Source organism: Chrysoperla carnea, chromosome 1 (genome assembly GCF_905475395.1).
Source record: "Chrysoperla carnea chromosome 1, inChrCarn1.1, whole genome shotgun sequence".
Classification (NCBI taxonomy): Eukaryota; Metazoa; Arthropoda; class Insecta; order Neuroptera; family Chrysopidae; genus Chrysoperla; species Chrysoperla carnea.
The window spans coordinates 15,903,101-15,911,026 of record NC_058337.1 but is presented as its reverse complement, the minus strand read 5'-3'; positions in this window follow the sequence as shown (position 1 = coordinate 15,911,026).

Genomic DNA, 7,926 nt, shown 5'->3' with positions numbered 1-7,926 from the left:
TAATAATTATTAATTTATTAATAAATTTTTAGCTCTATGAAAATTTTTGTGACCTTGCTTATATTTTAAGGACTAATTTGACTGGATTATAAAAAAAATTGTTCGACTTAACCAACTTGGCAAATTTACTTTAGATTAAAAATATCGATTATTTGTGTACAGCCTAAAATATCAGTAAATTATAAATAATTATATGAAAAAACTAGAAATCATTATATTTCAATTAGTTTCATTTGGAATTCTAGATTAAATTAAATACATTTATGCTTTTCTGTCAATAATATTCATTTTTTATCAATGATAATCAATCATTGCATGCAAATATATTTAGAATAAAACCTCAATTAAAGTGAAATTAAGTTATTTGAGTTGATATCTTAAGGAAGAGATAATGTTAAACTATTTAATATGTGTGACTGTGAATGTTACTCACAATAAATAGATCACATCACTATTACGTTGTGATACAGTTCGACTAAGCTTGTGAAGTGTTAAAGCTACGACAGAAAAAATATGGACTATTCAATATTGCAATTACTTTATTGACAGTTTATATAATAGGACCTAACATTCAGCCCCCCCCCCCCCCCCCCCGCTTCGAGATAAGCTATAACAAAATGAGATTGTGGCTCTATTAAAGCCTACCTAATTATGTCTAAAATCGAAAAAAATTAACATCCTTATAATACATTTTTTGAAGAATGAGCGTTTGTATTTATGTGCGCGTAAGGTTGTTGATTAAAATCATGTGTCAATGCAATAATTTTTAAATATATGAAATATTTAATACGATCATAGTAAAAGAAGCCAAAGATAAAAGATACGTCTTGTGGCTCCAAATCCATTAAACATCGCAATTAAGTGGGCAAATATATATATTCTTCACCGAGAATGGAATGGAACGAAATTACTTGTACGATTATATATTTAGGGTGCCGGTAGAATATCTTTTTGGTGATTTCTTAGTAAATTAACTTAGCACCTCAGTTAAACAGCAAATATTTTCATAAAAATGTGTTAAGAAACACATTTCTTTCAAACAAACAATTCACAATTAGGACATGATCTGTCCTGTTGAGAGATAATGATATCTTTATTTCCATCCTACAACTATTATGTAAATACCTCAAGTACGTGTAATTATGACATTCATAGTAACAGTGCTGTGTTGTAGGTTCGGTTACTACCGTTACATATCCTACAAAATGATGTTTCCAAAACTTTGATTGTAAATATCTAAATTTTAGGGGTAGGAGGTGTAATTTTTTCCCCGCAACTGAAACAGTTGAAATAGTCCTTGTAAAATTTTTTATTTCTTATTTTTCGAGGAAATAAAGAACACGAACGTGGTTTAAGAAATGTAATATACAACATGTTCTGTTATTGACTGCAAAAACCTAGTTTCCGAAAATTAGCTAATCAAGACAAAAAAACTCTCTTCCAAATTGGGATCTGAGGCCAAATTTGGGAGATACGGATAGGACAAAAATTGATACATTTGTTCATCCACTGACTATCATTCGATTACCAGTAGCCAATGATAATCAGTAGATATTAATAAATTTCACTTAAAAATGGAAGGGATTTTAAAAAAAGTATAAAATTATTTAGTTGAATTTGGTCAAACTGTCCGACGTTTTATATTTTTATTCTATTATTGTGAGAAAATAATAATAATAATAAGTAAACATTTTATTATTGGACGTAAACAAATAATATAATCCAATTAAATCATTTTATACTTTTTAAAAATTCCTTTCTTAGTTGAACATTATGAAATGCAATTTACAAATATCTACTGATTATCATTGGCTGCTGGTTACCGAATGTTAGTCAGTGAATGAACAAATGTATCAAATTTTTCCATACTCGTATCTCCCAAATTAGGCCTCAGATCCAAATTTGGAAAAAAGTTTTTTTGGTGCTCTTGATGAGCTTATTTTCGGAAGCTAGGTTTCTGCAGTCAATAACAGAACACGTGGTATACAGCCAAAACTCTTAGCTGGCCAAAACTACTTTTAACTTGCAAAGTCAGTCAAAACCACTGTTGACCTTTGACCAACTTTGGGCAAAAGTACTTTTGACTGACATAACGGTTACTCATCTATGCAGTGAGAATTCTTCAGCTGAAGTGATAAAAATTTTTTATCAACAAGTCTATTGTGCAAGTGTAAGCATAATTGTCAATATAAGTGCCATTTCATGTTCCAAAAACATCAATGTTATAATTTAATTTACGTACACTTAAATTAAACATATGGTGTACTTTCTACTTCATTTCAGAAAATTTTCCAAGACTATAAAAAGCGTGCCTTATTTTTCGTGCCGATTATTCTGGATTTAATAATAAATTATTTAAGATTGTAATAATAATAATAATAAAATTTATTTGTTTAAAGATTTTACAACCTTTTACAAAGAATTCCTAGACATTAAACAACAAAAAAAAACACAAAAATATATGTAAGAAAAACAAGAAAAAATCAAACTCAAAAGAACAGAAAAAAATAAAAATTCTAGAAATAATCAAAATGATTGGAAAAAAAAATTAGCAATAAAAGTATACAATCATATTAATTCATAATGGAAAAAAAAAAAAATAAATTCTAAACCTAGAATGACAAATTTCTTCATTCATTCAAAAGAAAAGACCTTATCATGAGAATTGTTTGTAGAAAATAAAAAACTTTTTTTATATGTGAAATAGTTTCACCGTATAACAAACCTTCCAAGTCCCAAGTCGTAGAATTGAGTTTCTTGAAAAAAACCGTCACGCTCAAAGTTGTAAACAGGACAAACAAACAACAAATGATGTAAAGTTTCATGAACATTTAAATTGCAAAGAGTGCATGTGGCAGCCAAATCTATAACATAACTGATTTTACTGAAAACAACACGCAAAATTTGTTTGTTCGAGGTACGGAGTTGTGCAAATACTCGAATAAAAGACAGAGGACAGTTAAAAGTTAAATAGTTCTGATATCCATCTGTGGCTATAAGATCCCTAAATAAAGGGTTATATGTTGACAAGGCCACCCTTTCAATGTCTTGTTTCGCGTAGTATCTTTGAAATTTCTCAAGAGTGGTTCTTATTCTTGATTGCGAAATGAAATCGCTATTTAGAATGTCTACTGAGTCAATTAATTCGAGTAGGTTTTTAAATTGAGAGACCCAATTTAACTTAATCGGGACGGTTTCGGAAGTATTGGTTAAGTTTAGAAGCCTTTTGTAGCATAACTTTGGATATCGCTCGTCGTCCATGCGCAAAATTCTTTTCAACCAAAAAAGAGCTGATTTGATTGCTAATAAATTATTTAAGATTGTACGTAAAAAACTACGTGTATATCTACTGATTGTTAGAATCTATTGTGAATAAATTTATTGATAGGTATAATTATCATAAATGTATGTAAATATTATTGCAAATTAATAAGAACTAATTTTATAATAAAATGTATGGATAACCAATAAACTAATAATTAGTTTATTTATTTGTTATTAAATTATCACATAAACATTTATTTTTTATCATTAACGCCTATTTTTCTATTTTGTGCTATTTAGTAATATTTCAATAAAACAAAATATTAATAACGTTGAAATTAACGTAAATAAAATATCATTCACGGCAAAAATATTGCAAATAATATTACTTGTAATTGAGTTGATACAGTATTGTAAAAAGTTTTGGTTTATTGCATGGTACGTACATATAAACCAAATACATGGTTTGTTGGAATAAGTTATTTTTAGCTGTACAATACCACGCAACTACAAAAATATAAAATATATTTTGTGCAAGAGATGCTTATAAATTTAATAATATAGATATCGCTCTCAATACTCTAACTATAGTCGTCTCTGTTCATCAAATGATGAATCTTCGATGAACTCATAATTAAATTAAAACTTTGTTTTTATATCATCGGCAACCTTATATTTTTTGGTATTAGGTATTATAAACTATAAGATTGTCTAAATATTTTAGATAGTTTCTTATCACACTCTCTAGATTTTTTGGTATAGAAATATCCAATTGAAAAGTATAGCCTATATGATTAATCATTTTTCAGCCAACGATTAAACGATTGAACGATTAAAATAATAATGCCCGATGGCCTAGGAATTTTGTATGATTTTTGGAAAATTTGATAATCAAAAAATGTACTTATTTATAAAGTTTTATTGAAATCCCTAGTATTATTCAATCCTTGCATATCTCTTTAACAGAAGGGTATGCAACACAAATATCTCTACTTCAATTTAGTTTACAGGCGCAGTAAGTAATTCAAGATTTTTTTTATATATATGAGAAATTGATTAATAATTGATGATATTTTCAGTTGACTCAATTCGTTGATTATCGACAAATAGATTTAAGCATTGAAAAAGTATTTACGTTATTCGACATGAAAGATTACGACTAACTTGATTTTAAGAAAATTTTCTTTCTGAGATGGATGGAGGCTAATTGGCTGAACATTTTTAAATTATTTTCGTAATGTACACACATACTGTCCGAAAAACATGAAAAAACACGAAAAGTATCAAAGTTGTGTTATTTTAAAGGAAAATTCTGTATATTATTTTATTTTAAGGTTCTACGTTCAAAATAAAAGTGGGTTTACCTTACTTAAAATTCACGGTTTTCGAAATATTCTTCATTTTCTAAAAATGTTGTAGCAATTTTAAAAGTATAAATTTTCGAAGGCCATATTCGTTTTTCAACTCAAATTCAAATAGGAGTCTACTAATCGATTGGGTTTTCTGTCCCAATTGTGAATTCTTGAATTACGTATACACGTTGTCCCAAAATTACGACTAAAGAATTACAAGTTTCAAACGGTAATAACTTGTTTACCTTAAATAGGAGACCATGATTGTATGTCGCCATGACGTGAAATGTTATCCTTTATCAAATACCATAAATTTTCCTGTTGCTAACTGTTAACGCTTTCATGGAAAAGAAAATTTCTTCCTTGAAAAATTGGCTACTTTTAAATGCTAGGAACAAATAAGCCAACATCTCGAAGCCATAAAAATTACCAACGTTCTATTTTTTGTGCATTTGAGCAACTTATACCTCGGCAAACATTCAAAATGAATACCTTTATATCAATTATAAACCTGAAAAAATAAAAATTTTCTCAGATCATTTTATTCGTTCTTGGATTATTGACCCTCGTCGGCATGGTTATTGAGGTCCACAATCCTATAATTTACAGCGTTGAATCTTTCTACTTTTTTTAAAGCGCAAATCAATGAAATAGTTTGGAAGCAATATGAGCTCTCCATGGGTTTTTATTGACTAATTCATAAAATTTATTCATTTCATGCTCTCACTTTTAAGTTTGTTTTGTATAAGACTTTCTATGTGGTTAGAGCTGCGAGTTTATTGCGATTTATATTAAGTTCGTTACTTTGATTTCGATAATTTTTAGAAGGGGTCCCCGAATTGACGATTTTTATTATCTCATAGAAAACTCCAATAATACTTCAGACTACAGATAATTTTTTTCTGCATTAAATTGCAGGAATTATTTTTTTATTTAAATAGGTTCAGGAATGTAAATGCACAAATCTTTACAAAAATAGGCGGGGGGGGTGCCTCCATTTTAAGGAAAACCGTTTTGGGTCATATCTCCATATTCGTGCACTTATTTAAATTTCCTGTCTTTTTTATAAAATATTTTTTTTTGTATCACTAACCGTTTATGATATAAACGACTATGACGATTTACTCATTGATTATTTGACCGATATCTCTTCTAATATTTGTTTAAACATGAAAATGCTAATAACTTAACTTTTAAATCTATAAATTTTATAAAAATTTTATTCTAAACTTTTTAAAATTAATATTAGTACCGCTATTTTGAGAAAAACCGTTATGACCTATAGCCCCGTAACCGTGCATTTTAAGCAAAAAGTGCTAATAATCTTTTTTGTAGATAATTTTTCCTATCTTTTTAATCAATTTTTTTCAACCTTAAAAAACAATTTCAGTGGTGGTCGCTGCTTTTGCTGGCAAATTATTTAATGCTAGTTATGTCGCTAACATTAACATTTTTGATATATTTATTGAACTTTTATCATTACACTATGTATTCTTGTTTTTTATTAATCTTGCACCCGGTGGTTGCAACATTCAACGTGTTATAACTTCATAAATATTAATTTTAGAAAAATAAGTTAATAGTAAACGTTTTAGGAAATTTGTAGATTTAGAAGTTAAGTAATTATCATTTTGTTGTTTAATAAATAAAAGAAGAGATATCGGTCAAATAGTCAATAAGTAAATCGTCATAGTCGTATAAGTCATAAAAGATTAGTGATACAAAAAAAAATTAATTTATAAAAAGGTAGGTAATTTAATTATCTGCAATAAAAGTAGTTACCATTTTTGGTTTAAAGTGCACGGTTATTGAAATATACCCTAAAATGGTTTTCCTTAAAATGGAGGCACTTAGCTATTTTTGTACATATTTTGTGTAATTACATTCAGTACGTGATACTGAACCTATTTAAATAAATAAAAAAACTCCTGTAATTTAGTGCATTATGATCAAGAGTAACTAGATTCTGTATTACCTGTATTATAAATAAAATACAAATATACTCCAATAAAAGTGAAAAAAAACTCACAAATTTAGTTGTGAATTTTTATTTTTCCCAGCTCGATTATAAAACCTTTTCATGATCGTTTACAAGATTGGGAATGTTAAGCAGGCATAAACATAAACACAGAACTAATATTTTTATTATAAAACCGAAGGTATATTTATTTCGTACACGAATAATTTTTTAAGAAATTAAGTCACAACGATTCATCAATCTCGGTTAAGGTAATTAAATTTTATAAAGCAATGTCATCAGATAATTTGTATTATTCTCGTCAAAATAAATTTATCTAGAATTTGGTTTAATGAATATCATTATTCTAATCATTAGTACTTATATTTTAAGTAGTTGTTATTATTATCATATTAATATTATTATTATTGTTATTATTATTATTTAAAAAGTTGTTTAAAAATATGTAAGCAGTAGTGACATGAGATTTTCCATTTATCTTTAGATTTATCACTTTTTGTTCCATTATTTAAGTCAAGGTTATTTTAACAACATTCCAACTAAATAGTGAAATTATATTTAGTTAGCATATTAATTGTCACAATGTGATAATTGAATAAATCATTGTGTAATTAAATTTTAATATCAATATCCTTTATTTTTTTTAGAAGGTAAGTATAATTGAAGGTCCATTACTTCATTGAGAGTGCTCATCATTAAAAATTATTGACAGGTATATTAGCCCTATCTGCTGGTGCATAAATGAACGAATACGGCTGTTTCAAAGATAGATCCAAGGATTTTGATTTTTTTCAGATATCGTTAGGATTTGTACTGCATGACTGTATGAATGTATTACTTACTATTCCATCCGTATATATGTCGCAGAAACTAGCTTAATTCGCCCGTTCACCTAGCGACCTGAATGATATACAGCTATAGCGTCTAATACAACATTTAATCAACCGCCTGGCTGATGCTTAGGCTATCCCTACAGCAGGGTTGCAATTTGACAAAAAAAATTAAACCTCTGATATTCTTTAATTAATAGACATTTCCAGTAAATTTTTCGATGTACCAAAAACACGTCGAATCGATCGTAGGGACCAAAAAAATGATTCCTATAATAAAATATTTTTAATTAATTTATTTAAGTGTTTTGCAATAAATATACTCGCTTAGAAAAATGGTGACTTTTAAACACTTTAGAATCGTGTTTAACTATAAAAAGTTTATACTATACTAATATTTTATTTAATTATACTAATTATATTATTTAAATTTAAGTAAAACCACTAAACTTTTTAGTTAATTTTATTAAAAATTAAACTGTTCATATTGTGCTTGTTATTT